This window comes from Carassius auratus, unplaced genomic scaffold (genome assembly GCF_003368295.1).
Source record: "Carassius auratus strain Wakin unplaced genomic scaffold, ASM336829v1 scaf_tig00217476, whole genome shotgun sequence".
NCBI classification, from domain to species: domain Eukaryota; kingdom Metazoa; phylum Chordata; class Actinopteri; order Cypriniformes; family Cyprinidae; genus Carassius; species Carassius auratus.
The window spans coordinates 322-21,819 of record NW_020529093.1 but is presented as its reverse complement, the minus strand read 5'-3'; the positions used below and the strand labels follow the sequence as shown (position 1 = coordinate 21,819).

The window sequence follows — 21,498 nt, the reverse complement described above, 5'->3', positions numbered from 1 at the left end:
CTTTTCACCTTAAAATTCACTACATCTCATAATTTAGCTTTTTATCTCATTATTGACTTAGAATCTTGTAATTTCACTTTGTCATTTCTTGTCAATTTAAACTTTTGGTCATAACAGTTTTTTTTTGTCATGATTTTTGATGACTCTTATCTTATAAATTTAAACTTTGCATGTCGTAAATTTGACTTTATCTCATAATTAACTTTGTATCTAATAATCTTGCTTTGTCATTTAATTATGACTTTTATCTCATAATTTACATTTTAAGTAATATTTCTTACTTTTTATCTCATAATTATGAATGTCATACTTTAGATTTTTAGTGCTGTAATTATGACTAATTTATGCAATTTTGTCTATATCGCATCACTGACTTTGTATCTCATAATCTTGACTTGTATCACAATTTCAAGTATTTAAAACATTTTATATCGTGAATTTATTATGTTATAAATATGATTTACCAAAGCATGATTTTTTTTCTATTGTTTTGGAATTGGGCTTCCATACATAATTGTTTTTGTTTAGAAGTGTATGCTAATATTATTGCTCATACTTAGACTCCTAACTGTTACATCTTAGCGTGTAAATAAATGAACTAATTTTGTGCTAAAGATTTAAATGATATCTCAAATCATGTGCCTTTCTGAAGAAAAATGTGCTACTCTTTTGCATTTGTATCATTTCACCATCGCAACCACACAGCAGCACACTAAACCACTCAGATCAGTTTAGCAACTCTAGCATCAAGATGGCAAGTTTTACACCATATTTCTTAGAAAAGTGTAGTTTTTTTTTTGTTCATCTATTGCTTCATCTGTGACTGCAGTTTTGTGGTTGACGGGGAAAGAGAGAAGCAGAGAGAGAGTCAGATCTTGGTCAGCTGTCATGTTGGCTGCCGGTGCCAACTCTTTTCTCGTTAACAGTTTCTTAGCCTCTTTCTCGCTGCACACCCCCTCTGACACCGCCAAGGTTCTCACGGTGCACGTTTGTTGTCCTTGTCTCACGCCTGTCGAGATTTACTTACACATTTCTCATGCGACCACACGCCTGGCTCATCCGGAGTGAAAGGGTGGGGTCAAAGGTCACGGAGCTGTCTGCAGTAATTAATGTCAGTCGGATATGTGTACTTCCAGTCACAGATGTTTGTTTGTCTATCATGATGGGGGACTTTTTCCACTGAACGTCCATTGAGATAATAATATTTTCGGTCCCTAAACCTAAAACAGGTTTGTGGAAGCGTATCTTACAAAAGCATTTTTATACTCTCAGTCAGACATGAACATCACAGGCTGGCTCACATGTAGGCTATAACTGGCTATAACTGACTCTCTGTATGATTATCTTATCAGCATAAGAATTACATGGATCTCAGTAACAGGATTAAGAGTGTTCACAATGGATTTAGGGCGCTACAGCCGATTAGCAGCAATGTGAGCTGTCCAGTGTGACACAGGATTAGGATTATAATCCGGGATTATCCGTACAGTCTCCATGGGATTATCCCACCCTCCCTCCTTCACCCTCAAAGTCAGGGTGATCTCATTCAGGTCCTGTGCAGGGCTCTCCCACTGATAACTTCTCAAATTCAGCTGTGGTCTGCACTCTCAACACTTTTTATAGCTATTATTATTAGAGATGGAACATAAAAGGGTTTAATATATACAAAATAAAAATATGTAAATGGAATGGAGCTAAATTTAAATTTTTATATTCATTTGATCAGATCGTCAAAAGTCGTCACAGATTTTTACACAAATTTGGACTAAAAATTATTTACGATTTGATCCATTTTCATTCACTTTCTGGACAAAATATGCAACAAAGTGAGTTCATAGTGAGAATCATATCAACATTTATCATGTTTATTATTGGCATACCGCATACCATTTCACATACTATTTTAATATAAACAGATATTAGACAGAATAAACGGCTAAGAATGCAGTAAACAGTATTGCATTTCAATCATAGCTCCTATGAGACCGCAAACTAAACTACCACAGAGATCCTGTTTCACTCCGAAGGGGTTTATTTTGGGACAATGACCAGATGACAATATATTACCCTGTGTCTTCTTAGTAAATAAACTAATGAAATATTGATTTGAAATGATTTTATACAGCCACATGAAACGAGAGATGTAAAACTAAAAGAAAAAAAACGACTCAAATATAACGTTTAACAGACATGTTATATTTAGTGTTAGGTTATATTATAAAAAACATTTACTGCAGAATGCAGCGACTGACCAATCAAAATGAAGAGCAGCTGTATAATCAGTAACTACATATATATATATATACTTTTTACAGGCATATATTATCAGATTCATAAACATAAAAAAAATGTTTCAACAACTGACTTCTTTCATCATTATTCCAGGGCTTTGATAACTGAATTCAGTGTGTTTTTCGATCCTTTTTCATAAATACACATCAGAATGAGCTGGGCTTAGAGGGCTCTGTTGCTAGGATACCATGACCACGACAGACACAAGGTTTGTGCAAACAGTCTGCAGAGGGCTAGTCACATCTTCACCATCGCTTATCAGTGTGTTTTTCGAAACACAACCTCACAAATGTCTGTAATTATATGCATTTCACCTTAATGCGATACCTCACAAACACAAAATGCACATAAAATGTGCACAAACATAAACTTGTCTGCTAATGTGATATGGTGTGTGTTGTGATCCCTGCGCTAATGAATAATGCATTTCGACTGATACGTCGAGGTTGATGGATGCCTTTCCTATCAGTAAGAGCTTTGATGACTCAGCCTGTTCAGCTCTACAGGAAGTGCAGAGTCCACTACGAGCTGAGTCACGCAGAGATGAAATCACTCTCTCACAGCAACACATAGAGCTGGGTAACCAGCACACACACACACACCACACACACACATACAAACACTGAAGTAGGTCAGGGTCAAGCTGTTCCTGATAAGAGGCCCTATCTAACTCTTCCAGGCCCAATTTTTGGTTTAACACTCATATGCATGTCCTCCAGTGCACATGACTCCCAGAGTGCATTGCAGTTGAGGAAACTTTATTTAAGTAGTGCACTAGTATGCAAAAGTACTCTTTAGTGTAAATATTTTAATAATGCAAAAAAAAAAAAAGGACAGAAAAGGAGGGAGCAGGAATTGAATGATTTTGTTATAAAGACACATTGGGACAGTATGTCAGATACACATTTTTCTCAGTCTTCTGGTCAGGTTCAAGCTTTGTGTGCGTGTGTGTTAGATCCCAGTGCTGGCTTGTATCTATGGCGTGATCCAGAAATGAAAACGTCCTCTGTGGATTTACTGCGCTCATGTTTATGCTTTCAAACAGCCATTTATTCTGTAATGAATGCCCAGTGTGTCTGTGTTTTCTGTGAGTGTACATTCCATGAGTGTGTTACTAACAGTGGTTGGGCTGCTGTAGGGCATTCGCTGCTGTTTCCATACATGGTGAGACTGCTTCAGTCCTGTTCTCCACTGCTTGTTGAGTTGGATCACATTTGTTGAATGCTACCACACTCACAGGACCACTCAGTGATCTATCTATCCATCTATCTATCTAATAATAAAAAAGAGACAAAGTGAGAAATCAGAGTTATTAGTGTAGCACAGTCCATATAATTAGATTCTGTAAGAAGCTTATAAGACATTTTTGAGTCCATGTTGAATCTCAGAATTTGGAATCATGCCAAATCTGAGCAAGTTTGAGACATAATTACTACTTTTCATACACTACCTAAAAAACAAACAAACAACATCAACCCTGCACTAAACCTGTTTGCTGCCTGGGAGAAACAATTGAGATATTAAAGAGTTCTCATTAACTTCATGACTGAGTAATCTAACAGCTGGAGCCTTATATTAGTGTCTCAGAACAATAAAGTGCCTTTAGAGTTCAGCACAGTAGCAGATATGTTTAGCTTTGGGTTTTAATAGGTGTTTAGTGTAGTGAAACGCTGATGTGAGGGTTGTGCTTGCCACTAACAAAATGTAAACAGAGCGAGTCACACATAACTAAAAAGACCCTCAGGGTCTCAGACTTTGGAATGTAACTTGGTGTCAAAAATAGCCATATACAGACAGATTGAGCACACACACAAACACACTGGAGTTGATACAGGGTCAAAGAGATGACGGGCTCTTTAAAGCTGTGAGTGTGTGCAACATGATTGACCCGGCCGCCATGAAGACTTCTGTAGAAGCTGACAGAGTTTGGCTGAGCACTGGAGCTGTATTCCAAAGCGCTGAGGTCTTCAGACGCAGTAGATCAGCTCCTATAAACATTGCTCAGTGGTTGCTCGCTCTAAGCTTAGGGATAGATTTTTGTTTCAGTATCAAGTCTTCCATAAAGTTTCTTGGGAGAACTTTCTTGGGAATAAATTACACTGATATTTTAGCATTATTTACTATTATAGTACTTATTCATATTTTGTAATGCCTTTAAATTGTTATATTTTCAGTTCATTTTAATTTTAGTACGTTTTAGTAATTTTATGTGCTTTTTCATGTATTTATTTTTTACATTTCTAATAGCTTTAATTATTATTATTTTAAAAAGAATGTTGTCCTTTTATTATTTTATTATTTTAACTTATTTCAGTTAGCTGCCAGGGCAACTTTTATCATTTTTATTTTAAAAGTTTGTGTTTTTTATAATTTATTTTATTTGAGCTATTTTTGAATTTCAACTTATACCTCAGTTATTTGTCAGGGCAACATTTCTAATTTGTATTTTATATTTTTATATTTAGTCCTAATAAACAATAATAACACTGATGAGACTTCAAATCAAACGAGCTCCAGTTACCAACAAAACATAAGGTAATTGCACAGAAATGGGCTGGCATCCATTAAAATATTAAACTGTCGTTGTCTGTCATTTCTCTTAGGTGTATCAAGCTTGTGGGAGAGAACACATTGAATGTATACAGAAATAATCATAGCCGTTGAGTCAATTTGAAAAGAGAGCAGACAGGAACATTTAGCCATGTGTCTGCTATATAATCACAGCTGCCTTCATTTAAAGGGAAAAAAATGTGTAAAAAACCATCTAGAAAAAAAAAACAAGAACTCTTGCTCCAAAGATTATGTCCATTAGCTGTGAGAAATCTTTGCTAATGGGCTTGCAGACTGCAGTTTTAAAGCTGGTATAGTCATACATAATGCAAAGCACTTAAAATGCAATTAACATCTGCTTTTTGTCAAAAAATGTCATAAAGTCACGTTAATGTCAAGTGACATCACTGTACACAGTAGCATTCACCAGAGATTCAGGCTTCCACACCTCACCACTGAAATCACAAATGACCTCTCTTCTCAGCATTAAGCCTTTGAAACTTAATTCTTCTGAAGTCCTCATGTTATGCCTTGTTCTGTCTGTCTTTTCTTTGGACAAGGATCAGTTTTTAAGGGCAGGGCATGTTCATGCTTGATGGATGAATGCTAAGGCAAACCTGAAAGGTCCTTACAGCTAAATAAGTCCAGGTTTAAAGCTGAAGGGAGTTGTTTTTTTGTAGCTAATGGTGAAATGTTCAGGAAACCTGTTTGACAACAATAATTATTTTAACAAGTTTTGTGATGCTACTGGCACAAAATTACACATAAAAAAAGAGATCATGTGACATCCAATATGTTGATTTAGTTCTCAAGAAACATTTATTATTATTATTATTATTATCATTATCAGTGTTGAAATACTGAAAGAATCACATTTATTTACATATTTGGTTACATTCAAAAATTGCACCATCATTTTTGTTAAAAGAAATTGCATTCATGCTGATTAAAAATAATAATTTCTTTAAACGTAATGCTCCCAAACATTCGAATAGTAGTGTATTTTGTGGGTAATAATGTAGGATACCTATATTTTCCCATAGTCATAATAATGTACATAATTTTAGTTAGAATCCATTTTCTTTTTACTTAAAGGTACAATATGTAAGTTTTCACCGTTAGAGATCACATTTTCAAAACAAAAACAAAGCCAAATCTCGATGACGGGGCATGGAACGATGGGAGATGCCATTTTGACAAATAATTTTCACGGATGATATTTGCTTACCTGTCTATAAAAACACACACGAGCGTAGTCTCTGTCCAGTCCAAGGTTTTTGCGAAGTTCGCTCCATTTTGGAAATGCTACGCCGATATTTATTCTATTTATTTCTGTGTTTGTCCCAATGCCTTCTCGCCTCAGTTGGTGAATGTCTACATTTTTTTAATTTTCCATACTTACCAAAGTGTAATCGTGATCCATGATAACGTAAAGGCACAACAGTGGCGTGCTGCATGCGGTATAACTTACACTTCCGCATTTCTCCACAAACATTGATGTAGAATTCATAAACATAAACCGAGGATAGCGCGGATACCGTGTCATTGATAGGCGACTATGACCAGGGACAATCCATTATTTAAAAACTGGAATTTCTCTGGATTTACAAATCTTTGGGGACTTTAAAGATAATGCATGTACACAGCTGCATGAAATCTATAACACTGCGCAAGTGGTTTTTGGATATTTTATTACAAAAATCTTACATATTGTACCTTTTAAAATCTAAGTTACATTACGTTAATTCAAATAGCTGAAAATAATTCTTAAATTTTATGTTGCACACGTCAAACCTGCAAACTAAATTAATTACATTTATTAATGATAATCATCACAAGAGATAAATCTGCCATTATTTAATTCAGTTCATTAGACTAAATGTAGTCTGTAGGCAACAAATAAACCAGAATTCAATTGAAGTGCGGTTGTGTACCAGCAAACAGTGCCATTAATCCGAGAAGACCCCTCTGGTAAGTTGCATAATTGCACTAACTCAGGCCAAAATGGAGAGATAAGTGTTAAACGGGAGTACTGGTCCTCCCTACTACTGGTTGATCTCCACTTCACCTGTCTTGTCGGATTTGAACTCATGAGGGCTGCTGGGAAGGGAATGCATATTTGACTATATTCAGTCAAATGATTTGCATGATATGCAAATGCACTGTTGAAAGCCTAGATACCTATTTGTGTTGTGTTTTTGGATGAGTGTGTGTGTTTGTCTGCACCAGGGTGTTTTAGATGCCTGGTCATGTGATACCTGTTCTAATTATATCATCTAAAAGAAGGCCATCCACGGTCTGCTCTAATCGTTAAGCTGAGAGCTGCCCTCATAAAGCAGTGACATACATAAAACCACTACATGAAACAGATTTAACGTGTAAAATGGGACCTACATTAACTTCCGTCAAAAGTCTGTAAAGATTTTTTCTCTTCTAAAAAATGGGCTCAAAGCGGAAATGACGACATTAAACATGACAAAAACTTTTTTCCAAGTTTCAAATGCATACCACACATTTACATAAAGTCACATGTTTTTGGCCTCACAACGAGGTGTTTTCATGGATGAAGATGCACATATATGGCCCGTTTTGACCCACAGTTAGATCTTCCTGTTTCTCTGTTCCCGCCAAAACCTGTGCAGTGGCCATCTTGGCTCTGTGAGCCATATGGCTGGTCTGTTTCTCGTTAAGAGATGAGGAAACTGGCCAGCCGGCTCTAACATCTCTCACCCACATCAGCTTCACTCACCAGCCACTTTTCCACTCTATGATCTTCCATTTCGCTCGGAGCAAGTGTAAAACAGCACCAAATCCATAGCCATTCCTCTCTCTCTCTCTCTCTCTGAAAATCACTGTTATTTTTTACAGGCTCCTTTTTCCTTCATATTAAAGCACTTCTTTTCTGTTGGTTTTATTTACTTTGTTGTCACATTCGCTCTTTCTCTCTGTCAGTCTGGCAATATTTATACAGGCAGAGATAACAGATCTATCATTCTGTCAGATGGAACGGTGATAGATAAAGCTGAGCTGTGTGTGTGTGTGTGTGTGTGTGTGTGTGTTCGTGTGGACTTTGGCCCATGGCAGTCAGCGTCAGCAGCCTCACAGTGTGCTTTTCATCCAGCCAGCACGATTCAACATGGCCAAAAGAGCTGTCACACACACACACACACACACACTAGACAATGTTCTTCTGTCCACATCTGCACTGAAACAATTTCTTTAGATCTTTACCTCTCTTGCTCTCTGAGACGCACACAAGCACATGAGGCACTAGATTCACGACTCTCAGTGGCATTTATTCACAGTAGATCTTCTCATATGACTCAAGTCGTCTGACGCAAAACACGTGTTCAGAGTTCATCTGTTTTTCACTCTTCCTGTGAACTGTACTGTGGCTCTACCAGAGCTGTGTAGTAACAAATGTTCTTGTCCTTTAGTTTGCATTTATTAGGTTCAAAACAAAAGGGCAACAAATTAATGTTTATTATATTTAATATATAAACCATTAATACTTTTATTCAGCAAGACAGCATTAAAAAGATCAAAAGCAACAGCGAAGACATTTATAAATGTTACAAAGGTTTCTAGTGAAAAACAATAACACTGTTCTTCTGAACTTTATAGTTATCAAAGAATCCTGAAACTATGTATATTGGATTCCACAAAAACATTATACAGAAGTTTTCATAAAATCCTGATTTGTCATCACGTATTTGAAATCTAATTTCTTAAATTAAATTTTTTTTTTAATTAGATTTCAAATTTATTAAAACAGAAAACACTTTGTTTAAATTGTAACAATATTTAACAAAATGAATGTATTTTTGATGATAAATGCAGTCTTGGTGAGCATAAGAGAAAAAAAAATCGAATCTATTCTAATATGATTGGATAAAAACATGCATGCTATTATTTTCAACCTATAGTGGGTTTTTGTAAATGCTGTATATTTTGGAAAGGGTCTCGACTACTGCATGTGTCCAACATAAACAAATGTCTCTGTGTGTATGTATGTGTGAATGAGTGAGTGTGTGTCTGTGGAGGGGAACATCTGAAACATTGCCAAGGTTTCCCAGCAGACCTGAGATTTTACTTGAACCCCCCCTGCCAGTGTCTGTGTGTGTATTTGCTTTTCTCCTGCCGTGTAAAAATAGATGGAAAATTACAAAGTGGCATTCCCTACTGCTCTGGAAGGAAGTGGTCATGCGCGCGCACACACACACACACACACACACACACACACACACACACACACTTAGAGTACGTGGAGTTGTTTGCAAAGTCCTGGTGATAAAACTGAACACCTAATAAACTCATAACTGACGTTTTAAATATTTCAGCAAATTTAAACATTTTAATAATTCAGCACATGTGGTCTTTTTAATATTTAAATATATTTAGTTTTATGAATAATTTAGTAACTCCACACTAAGCCAAACACTGGACGACGTGAACCAGAATAATGGATTAGTGGAACTTCACAGGAGCTCCTTCTGGACAGATGTGACATAGGCCATAATTCATTTATCAAAGCATAAGGCGTAAACTGGAAAAACCTTTTAGACATGCATGCTAAGACAAATCACTATTATTATAGCTCATGTGTTGGATTAGATGGTTTTCAAAACTCATTTCATTTGTGCTATGAACATGAATGATACATCAGATTATGTGGATTAATGAGGAAAAGTGTGTCTTTGATGGAAGATAAAAAAGGGGAAAACCCATAGATAAAGGAAAACACCCATATTAACAACCTAGCAACCAACTAGCAATACCCTAGCAACCACCCAGCACACCTTAACAACACTCTAAAATGTTGTAAACAACTTAGCAACTGCAGAAATGTCCAGCTCACATCTTCTTCAGAAAAAATAAAATAAAAAATAAGTGAAAAAAACTTTTGATCATTTATAAATATTTGTTTGTTTTACATTTATTTCTTTTAAATAAGTTATAGGTTATATAAGAAATGTTTTAAGATGCTTGTTTTACTTTATATAAAATATGATGCTAATTATAAAATATAAAATACTAATTGTTAATCACTTAAACATATTACAAGCTAATAATTAAAAAAAATAGCAACACTTATCAAATTCACATTAGCAGTGTTTATAATTTATCGTCAGAACATTGTGACTTTCATATGAAATAATAAGAGATAAATGAACAAGTGTCCATCTAATAAAATATCTGTTATCCCTCTATAAACACCAAACAATTCATGTATCTAAATGGCAGGACCCTAGTTTCTTCTGCTAGGCATAACAGACTTCTCTTTCTGAGAGGGCCAGTCTTGGGGTCCTCACTGATGGATGTGGTTTTTGGTGTTATTAGAGGGAAAAGCAGAGGGATCATGGAGGAGGATCAGATCTCTGTGGAGTTACTGGCTGGTATCAGGCTGTTCATCATAAAGGATTTGGATCTGAAGAGAGCAGACCTCAGGACGGGAAACGGGAATGACAGAAACACACGCATTAGCTTCTGCGAGCGGCCTCTCTCTGTATATATGAGCTCATATTTTTGGGATTTGTATTATCACCAGTGGTTTTGTGCTGAACAGTCGAAGGGTTTAAAAAAACAATATAGCTATATAATTATCAACATTAAATGAAACACATTATCGTGAACGGCAAATCACCAGAACCTTCAGTTTTGAGAGCTGAATGTCCTCTTACTCATGCAGGCTCGGGTTCTGGTGGTTTCCGAGTGTCTCTTTGACTCGACCAAATGAGGAACTGAACCAAAGCTGCAGAAAAGAGCTGAGACCTCAGCCGGTCTTGTCCAAACATCAGAGATTCAGTGTGTTATTACAAGGCAGCAAAGCACAGAATAATCAGTTTATGTTTAGTCGTCTTCTGTGAGAAACTTGGATTTGAACATTGTTGAAATGTATCACAACTTTAAGAGTTTGCAGGAACTTTTCTATGCAGAACATTAAGGATTTCCTATCATATAAAGGTCGAGTCTTATTCTTTTTGTGGCAGTGATCATCAGTTTCAATAACAATCATGACAACAATGCTAGTATGTTGCCTCCAATCCAATACTTTCTTCCCATAGGAATTGTGGTCTAGACTACTACAATTGTAAAAGAAATTCCCACATAAATGTCCCTGCACTTTACAATGCAGTTGATTTACATTTTTATATAGTGTGGAATGCTCATGTTAACATCCAAAGTAAGTAGGAAGAAGGAATTTATGGCTAAAGCCTGTGCTGTGTCATTCTGAGGTAAAACACCGAGCCATTTATACAGCCAGATAATATGGAAACTAATCTTGCTTATTTTCATGTTGATAAAAGTGCTATTTGACTAGTAAAATGAGTAAACTAGTAAAACCTGGTAAAATAAATATCATTATATATAATAAAATTTCTATAATTAATGAATGAATAAGTCTGAACATTTGCATTAAAGGGAACCATTCTCTAACACAAAAAATTGTTGAGGCCTAGTAGTTGGCTCACATGATTTGACACATTAAAGGGTTACTCCACCCAAAAATGAAAATGTTGTCAATCACTTACCCCATGTCATTCCAAACCCGTAAAAGCTCAGTTCTTCTTTGGAACACAATTTAAGATATTTTGGATGAAAACAGGGAGGCTTATGACTGTCCCATTAACTGCCAAGTAAATGACACCGTCAACGTCCAGAAAAGTATGAAAGACATCATCAGAACAGTCCATCTGCCATCAGTGGTTCAACTGTAATGTTATGTAGCAATGAGAATACTTTTTGGCAGTCTATGGGACAGTCACAAGCCCCCCAGATTTCATCCAAAATATCTTAAATTGTGTTCCAAAAACAAACTAAGCTTAAACGGGTTTGGAACGACAGGGCTAAGTGATTAATGACAACATTTTCATTTTGGGGTGGAGTAACCCTTTAATCCTGTCCATGTGGGCAACATCTTTAATTTTTACTTTTCTTCCCGCTCTGCCTTTTCTGTCCTTTCTCAACCACCATAGCCATAAAAAGAATGTGTCAACAATGGTAAATAAATAACAATAACAAAACATAAACAATAATAAGACATTAAAAATAAAATAATAAAAGGTCAGAAATAAAACACACACACAGACATATAGAAAATAATACATGTAAAAATAATGTGTCAAAAATAAGAGCAACCAATAAAAAAAATAAAAAATGTAGAGATGAAAATAAGAAAAATTAAATTAAAATACATAATAAAAATAAAATTATGAATATAATAATTTGACCAAAAGTGGGCATACTAATGCAGGCGATGACAAATTAGTCCGGCCTTTCCTTATATTTCCCTGTCTTTTCCATATATAATACAAATAAAACAATAATACAAAAATCTTTATTATTAATAATAATAATAATAATAATTTGACCAAAAGTGGACATACTCACTTAAGAAAGATCAGACAAGAACGATTTCAGCCAGAAATTGAAATGAATTTTGTTGGCATAAATCTATACACCCGAACTACCTGCAGGGCAGTAACGTTCAAGTCTGAGGTGTTTCTTACCTTCAGTGAGTCAAAGCACGCGATGACTCTCCCGTTCTCCACCTGGCAGCTCTTGGCGGGATGTGCAAACTTGCACTCAGCATCGGAGCGAGCGCACGTTCCCCGCTGAAACTCCCGACACACCTCCAGCGTCAGCCATTTCGTGTCCCGCATGTGAGCCATGTTCATCGCCATCTCAACACGCTTTAGTGGCAAGCAAACTTCAATCCCTAATATCCCAAAGTGCTTTGGGTGTGCTTGTGTTTGTCCTTCTGAGAATGTTCCTTTTCTTCTTAGATCATTAAGCTCCTCTTTCCTTGCCGATGCACACCAGGCCAAACCAAAAAGAGAAAAAAAAATGTTGCTGCTACTGTATGAAAAAGAGAACTGCAGTAATGGATCCCAAAGCAAAATCCTTGAATCTTATTGGCTGATTCAACAGTGCCCACTTCAGCTCTGTGTGTTTGTGTAGGGGTCGTTCGGGGTCACAGAGATTTTGGGGTTGTGCGAGCAGTCCTTTCACTGATGTGGGCAGCAAGCAGGCAGGAAAGCTGAGGCTGGTACTATAAGCAGGTCCAAGCAGCGGCAGACGCAAGAGAGGGCACGATACTCAGTACCCACCTGCAACACACAAAACCACAGAACAGCTTAGAAAGACCTTCCGAAAGGACTCTTCAGCAAACCAGTTTGTGATTTACGGTTGGGAAATGTCTTCAAATTTGGCATGAGACGATGTCTACAGTGAAACATTGTGATGTGATGGGGGGATTGGGGGAGGTGTGCCTGAAGCGTGAATCCTTATAAGGGAAAACAACTAATCATTCCTAAAGGGGCGGTCACACTGCACTTTTCGTTCCATTGACTTCCATTCATATGCATGCGAATGCGTCAGACCGGAAACGCAGGCTCATGTGAAAAATGTCACATTTCACTGCATTCGAAAGTTCAAGTTTGGTGAACTCAGACCTGCGAATTCGCATCACGTGAAGTTGTGTGACCAGTAGATGATCGATACGTCACTGTGTGACCTCTCTGAACAGAAAAAAAAAAATGAAGTGCTAATTTTAGCCGTAGCGCAGCATCCTATTTTATATAATACATATTTAAAATATAATAAAAAAAGAAGCTGCATGGTTCGCAGTGTCAATGGAAACAGGAACAGATGGCACATTTGAATGAGGACACGTTCTATATTTTTTTTTTTATTGTTTAGTGTATATATATTTGGCGAAAGATTTGCAGATTCTCAGTACCAACAACCAACATATAATCTTGTAAAATGTGTGGTAAGTACAGCCACTCCATAGTATAAGTAGAGTACGTGTGATCACGAATCTCAAAAGTCAAAGTGAAAGTAAGCGACTGTGCATTCAAAAAGGGGCGTTGGGGAAGGCATAACGATGTCGGCGCAACATTGTGATGTCTATCGGCCATCGGCGATGGCATTGTGTATCAGCCCAACCCTACTGTGATTAGATCCTTTCACACCAGCTTTAACTCTTCACCAACTGAACAGAACTGAATTAGAGGCGTTTCTGACTACCTGAAAAAAAAATATATAAATAAATAAATATGTATAAATTATAGCAATATTTATATTTATTTATAAAATTTATAAAAAAAATTACATAATTTTTTAAATAAAATTTATACAAAAAATAAAAATAAATAAATGAAATATATATATATATATATATGCAGCCAGTTGCAGCCAGTTTGTATAGTGTGTGTGTGTATACACTAGTCAACATTTGAAGTGGATCAAAGTTGTACTAAAAACGAAATCCAAAATGCGTTCTTTGAATGCGTTTGATGAACTTCAAATGCTGACTACTGTAAAACTGATTGACTCAAGTTTTTATATTACTATCTTTAATAATTATAAACCATCTAATAAACTTACACATTAAACATAAATACAAATATATATATCTAATGAATTTAGGAAAAGGGGCAAAGAAGAATTTTCCTGGTTTTAAATATTTTATAAATGTAAGGTTAAAAGTTTGGGTACTGAAATTATTTCAAACTTCTATTTAAAACTATGGAGAAAAAAAAAAAAAAAAAAAAAAAAAAAATCACACAAAAAAACAATAATTACATTTACTGAAAAAGCGAATCAAACGAAAAAACCCTAAAACAAATAAAGATAATATCATTTATCCTTTACGTGTATCCTTTAAAACTAGAAAGATTCAATTTTTTAAATCATCCCATGGGACAGAAAAGTTCCCCTAACTGAAGAAGAATCATCTACATACTGTATAACTCTTAATATTTCTTTTAAAATAGCATGTGAAATGGAATGCATTCTGCAACAACAAGCAGTTTAAACTATATCATGCCACATTATCAGCACATGAACTCCATGAGGCTATCACATGACATCTGTTTACTTCAGCTAGCAATGTCCGGTGGTTATCGTCCCAGAAATAAACATTTTACATTTTGGATCCAGTGTCATGTAAAAACTGATTAAGTTGGGTGCATCACCGTAGGAGACTCAATATTCAAAGCATATTATACTGCATACTGCATATTTTGGTAGATAAAGTAGATTATCCAGGTGTTTCATGCATACAGAAAATGCGCAATTCACTGGAATTATACTAATCTTGCATACTATTTAGGCCAGATAGCATGAGTAGAATTGGAACGTAGCCCATCCTCCACTTTATCTCACTATCTCTCTCTGTCACTCATTCTCTATTAGACTCTCACCAGCTGCATAAATCCTTCACACTCCTAAAAATGCCAGAAATGCACAATACTGTCAGTCCGAGCAAATAAAACATTGTCACACACATTCCTGGCCCAACACACACCTCAGTGACACACACACTGGGCTCTCTTACACAAACACACACACACACAAATACAAAGAAGCCCTTCACAATCTGAAGTTTCAGTCCAGCTTGAGGAAAACCAATCAAAATCACAACTACAGCTAAGAGCTTAAACATATCGTTTAACAGAGACTGAGAAGGTGGAAAGTGGACGGCGAGGTCATTTCCTGTTCCTCTGAAGTATTGCACGACTCGCGGTGAGCCAATAATAGGAAGAGATGAAGCAATGTTTCTCAGCCACATGCCAGTTAAGAGCAGCAGCTCTGTATGAGAGCGGGTGAGAGAAAACACCTTTACCAAAAAAAAAAAAAAAAACATTATGACATAGCTACTCCAAGTTATTGTTATTAAAATTGTGCTAGCTTGGTATTAGCAGTTGCATTAACAAAAGAAAAGAAATTAACAGAAATTACAAAGTTTCTTATACAATGAGTCATATTTAGAGACCAGAATATCATTGAGACTTGAAAATGGCCTCTTTTGAATTGGAACAGTAAGAAACCACCATAAAAAGTAACCAAGATACAAATACAAAATACTTAATAACCATCCACAACAAACTGCTAAAAACCTGAAGTCTGAATTTCTTGGCAAAAAGGTCTGCATGTGGGAGCAACACTAACCATATACAAAAAATTTTTTAAATATATAAAAAAAGGAAATAAATAATTGAATAAGTATTTTTCAGCAGAAACAAATAATTAAAATTCATAATTATATTAAATACATGCTGAAAAATTATTGTGGAAGTACACTATAAAACAAAAACACACGCATGTGTACACGCAATGAACTTTAAAAGACACAAATGTCCACAACACACACAAACACACTCACACACACACAAAAAGAACAGCCCTGTTTATGTAATGAAATATTTTAATCCGATAAGACTGGATCCTGGGAACACTGAATACCCCAAACAGGCTAAATGATTTTGTGAAATGAAAAGAAAATGATCGCTCTGGATAATGTGAATCCATGAGGCTTGCAGCATGATCCTGATCTCATGCCTGCGTTATCTGTGTTTACCGAGAAGAGGAATAATCACCATGACAATTAAAGGAAATTCATGCTCGGACTTGGATTCTACTTAACGATCCTCGTCTTCACTTGAACATAATAATGCTGTTTCTTTAGTCTTTTCTTTTAGTTAAATTATTTGGCTATTATGTCACCGTATCTCTCCCACAATCCTTTGCAGTGGAATAACAATTCTTAGAAGTTGCTGCAAGGTCAAACAAGGAGAGAAAATAAGACCGATAGTGAGGGAGAGAGAGAACGATCTGGAAGTGTGCCAATCAAAGCCCATTAAAAAGTCAACCATTTTTGCCACTGGGAGGAGAAATGGATGTTATGTTCTCTTTTCAGACATGGAAACTATTTCAATGATTCACATGAATGAGATATTAAGTGTGCATTGTTTTTGCACTTTGGGCTTATGGCTTTATTTACGTCTGTACTCCTCTCTAATATGCTCCTGCCAGTGAGAAATGCTTGATTGAACATTTGATTTCCTGTGGCTCTGTTTGTAATTCAACAGCCGTGCAATATTAAAGACCAGCTTTTTAAATGCAGGAATTATAATGAAAGGTTCAAATCAGTCTTAGATTAGTCTGTGTCTAGGAAACGGAAAAAAATACTCTCCCTGCACAGAGCTTTGACACTTCAAATATGCAGAGTATTCATATTAAAAAAAGTACTGTTTGATGGAGATTTTAAATAACATCTGTAAACAAACTAGCTACATCCTGAGCATATGGGAAATTGTTACCATTTAAGGCTGCAAATGTGTAAAAGTGTGTCATTAGTGAGCTGTACCAACACTTTTATAAATGGAAGGATAGAGAACTGCAAAACTAACTGTATGATGTCATACAGTATGATGTCATAGAACTTTTATAGGTTCCAAAAATAACTTTATATAGGATATATCTGCATAAAGCTTTTGTTGCTTTAAAAAACCCAATCCGCTGATCTTCAACTTCTTTAAATCTCCAAAGAACCATTAAACCCAAGAACCTTATAGCCCAATCTTGTAAAACCCCCAAAATTAAGGTTGTATGATGCACATCACCACTATTTTTATGATCAAACCATAGCACTAAACTTTCATGAACAAATCTGTTAGTTATTTCAGAAAAATCCTCAAAACTATAAACTTATAAGTAAATTATGAAGAATGTGGTTACGGTAGCCATTGACTTTCATAGTATTTTATAAAACAATTTTCACATTATGGAAGCAAATGGCTACCATCAACTCTTTGGTTACTCAAATTCTTCAAAATATCTATTTTGTGCTCAGCAGAAGAAACAAACAGATTGAGAGTAAATGATGACAGGATTTTCATTTTTGGGTGAACTATCCCTTTAAGGCATACCTTGAGAATTTAACTAAGGCAAAGAATGGATTTGATGATGTCAATATGCAATTCAAAATGCACCTGATCTGGAATCAGGCATCATGTGGATGTTCTAAAATGCTGATTACAATTTCGCCAATTTCAGCCGAACCCAAATCAGCATTTTTGTTTTTGTTTTCTAGCATTAGCGCATAAAGGAACTGGCCTGAATCTGGGTGGAGGGCTTGATCAGAAAGGTGTGCAGGCAAACGGAGATGGTTATCTAAACCACAGCCTTCCATCGCTTGACTCAGATGTGTGTAGGTGATGATTGCCATGTTGAAAAGGGTTGAAAATAGTATCATCACCATGGTTACACAGCACAATACTTCAAGCAAAAGCCCTTCTACCCAGTAACCCAGAAACAAGCACAGCGCTAAATGTTTTACAAAGCTGTGTGAATTGGAGAGGTCAAATGTTAATTATTTTTGACATACCATTTATTATCTACTCAAATAATAATAGTCAACAATTCAGTTTGATAAGAGTCGGGAATTTATCAAAACAATAAGTAATTTTTTGTGAGTACGCTCTCTAGAAGTTGAACGTACAAACAAATCTCGACACATCCAACATGCAGCCGGCCATCAGATATATTTTATTAGTGGCATTAAAAACAACAGGCACATTTGCATGCAAAAACACCCCAAATAAAACGTGAAGACGATAAAAATGCAAGAATGTTGGCTAGACAAAAAACATGAATGAACAACCAGATATAGTGTCATAACGATACCTGGCGCAGGTGCAACACATTTATCATCTCAATAGTTGTTTACCAGTTAGCATATGGGATTAAACCAACAATTAACTTACAAGAATACTTTTACATCAACTTTACAATCCATCAGAATTCAAAGTTTACATCTACGATTTAGAGCTAGTCTAAACAGAATCTGATGCAAAATATAGTGAAGGTTTCTTGCATCAGGGTTGCCAGGTTAACACAAGAAAACCCGCAAAATATCTACTCAAAAATAGCCCAATCACGTTTCGAGGGGTCCACAATTTAAAATTGCATTCCGGGGGTAAAATACAAGTTTTTGGATGAGTTTCCCTGCCAGAATTCGCATTCCAGGGGATAAATATCATGTTACTGGAGTCGCTTCAACCTGCGGGCATGGATAACAACAGCGGCCACAGCATTAAAGTAGCCAAATTCCTCGGGAAAACCGCGGACTTGGCAACACTGGCTTGCATGTGCACTTTCACTTTCTCAACTACAGCATGCCATCGAACAAAACCCAAAGACTTGGCGCCAGACCACCCTGGCAGAAACATTTCTTTATTTTTCTTACCCTCACCCCAGCTTAAAAAATGCCATCTTCAAACAACCAAAACAATTGCTTTAATCATATGCCACCAATCAACATTGACTTCTCAGCGACGACATTAGTTTGTAAATACTCTGCAGAACGGTGAAACAATAACCCTTGCAAGGTGCACTAAAAGTCAGTATAACTGTTCTTAAGCAATCCTTCCTTACATGATTCCGTTTCAATGCAGCCGACGAGCAGACCTGCAATTCCATAGGGTACTCTCGCAGTGAGAGCGTGTTCAGCGTTACTTACATGACGGCACGGAAGAGTGACGCACTCAGACAGAAGTGAAAACCTGCGTCAACATCTTCTCTCCCTCTCTTCTCCTCTCGCAGACAGTTACGCTCTCGCACACACGCCCCCGTGCAGTCGGTTGCCTGACTGGACTGGATTCCTACCGCTCTGAAATTCTAGCACGAGCCATATTAGGAAGCAGCAGTTAAACATGTCACACGTAATTTACATGCAGGACAGTGGAGAGCGTGGCTATGTCATAAGAGGGGAAAAAACCCTGCACGCGCTGGAACGCACATAAAACAAACAGAAGGGAAGTGAGACCCGGGAGGGGGTTAAAAAGGAGAAGTGCTCTCAGGTTCAACAGTTAACCAATTAGACACTCGCTGCTGTCTAAAGTAGCCGCTCGCGCAGGGGTAGGGGACTTCCCTGTCAAAAGCACACGCGCAACTTTTTCGAATGCAGCTGAGATTCCCGTGATGTTTGTGATCACCTAGACATAAACTATAGTTCACCACAAAAGCACCATTTAAAGTTAAAAACAGCCCACACACACTGAACAACCCCCAATCCCAGTCCTACGAAGCATGCAAAAGTGGTGCAATGTTGTTAGATCTGCAAAAGACAAATGGTATAGAACAGCAGTTCTTACCTCTCACATCATGATTAGTATTGAGCGCGCGTATGTGTGGGTGAGAGATCAGACACGGGCGGCAGGCCGCGACAGCTGAACCTCAGGCACCGGGTGGACCATTCTCAAAGAGGAGGAGAAAAAGAGAGAGACAGATAGAGAGAGAGACAGAGCGCTTAGGCTGCGCGTGTGGCTGCTGGTTTCGCCACAGTCTGTGTGTATGTGAGCCGAGAGTCTGTGAGAAACAGCAGCACTGCGCAGAGTACCGAGCTCGAGCGCCAATCACGCTGACTGGAACCGCCCACCGACACAACCAGGAAGTGCTGCTGCCACTGTGAGGTCCTCAGAGAGAAGAAAATGAGAAGGGGATGGGGCAAAAGGAAGGAAAGGGAGGTAAAGAAAAGAAAACGAGCGTGCTTGTAAGATTACACCATGCTTCCCCAGGAGTCTGTCTGCGTTGGACACCAGACTGCAGTGGGACACGCGCACATACAAAGCTGCACACCTGGTGCATTGTGCAGCAACCTTATCTGCTGCTGGGAAAGACAGGATTTGGTCTTAATTCGACTTTGAATCATCACTATCTCAGTTATGGCCATTTCGGGAGGTTAATATATCATTGAATGAAGCCTTTTCCCAATAATCCGCTTTGAAAAGTGTGATACATTTACACCATGAGCTAGGCCTATTTATTTAAAGAAGATCTAAAGGAGAACTGGGTTGTGTTCATTTATCTCACTGATGTTAATACTAACAAACTCCCACATGGCCGGGATTTAGAGTCACTTTAAACTACACAATACTTTCCTGGATGGCAATAAAGCCTTGAAGCTGGAACATTAATTCATTATCTTTAAGAAAAAAGCTTTATTGCATTATTTGCATACTTGAGCCTCGCCCAGCAATGACTGCGGTTATGACTCTATCTGACTGCTGGAAAAATGACACACAACTCAGGATGGAATAATCTCAATAATAAAGGGACATTTAGAGCTTTTTCTGCAGAAGTCAATAGAAAAAGGAAATCATAACTCTGCTGTTGTTCACACGCCCTTCGACACAAGGAATTTGGTTTTGGAGAGAACTGTTTTAAGATTCACTTACGAAGCCAGTTCAGGGAAGTGTGCAAAGCTCAAGTGTGTGTGGGGTCAGAAGAGCTGTCGTACTGATGAGCACTTTTAAGTCTACAGCTTGAGGGCCTAAAATGTCAACAGCATGTGCATAAGAGGAAACTGCTAATCAGAGTTACAAACCAGTGTTATTTTAGTGTTATTTATATCGTATTTATTAATATTTTTAATAAACTTTAGTTTTTAAATTTTGGGTTTTATTAGCTTAGGTTTTAGTAATTATATGTGCTTTTGTGATTTTTTTTATTTCTTTTTTTACTTTAAGTAGCCTAAGGTAATTATTTATTTATTTATTTTCTGTTTAAATAATTAGTACCTTAACCTAAACTTATTCAGTTAGTGGCCAATGCAACATTTCTTTCTTTTTTTTTTCTAAAAATTTTCTAATGTTTTTTCTTATATTTATATTTTATTTAAGCTTTATTTCTGTCTAAAAACCATCCATTTTTACAAAGGAAGAGATCATTTGGAATGACCAACCACAAACTGTTTTATTTTTAAAGGGATAGTTCACCCCAAAAATGAATTACTCACCGTCATGATGTTCCAAACCCGTAAAACCTCTGTTCAACTTTTGAACACAAATGAAGATATTTTGATGA

At 36.8% G+C, this 21,498-nt stretch overlaps 1 long non-coding RNA gene across 5 annotated transcripts; it reads right to left on the bottom strand.

Moving 5' to 3' along the window:
- Positions 1 to 3,134: 3,134 nt before the first annotated feature.
- On the bottom strand, positions 3,135 to 20,062 carry LOC113101072 (uncharacterized). 5 transcript variants are annotated; one of them, XR_003289910.1, is made up of 3 exons: positions 19,788 to 20,062; positions 12,354 to 12,953; positions 3,135 to 3,561 (listed from the first exon to the last, which is right to left on the bottom strand). It is a non-coding gene; the product is annotated as an uncharacterized LOC113101072 (long non-coding RNA). The 5 variants fall into 5 exon arrangements; XR_003289908.1 differs by having other exon boundaries at positions 3,136 to 3,565; XR_003289909.1 differs by lacking the exon at positions 3,135 to 3,561 and adding an exon at positions 8,227 to 8,248.
- Positions 20,063 to 21,498: the final 1,436 nt, after the last annotated feature.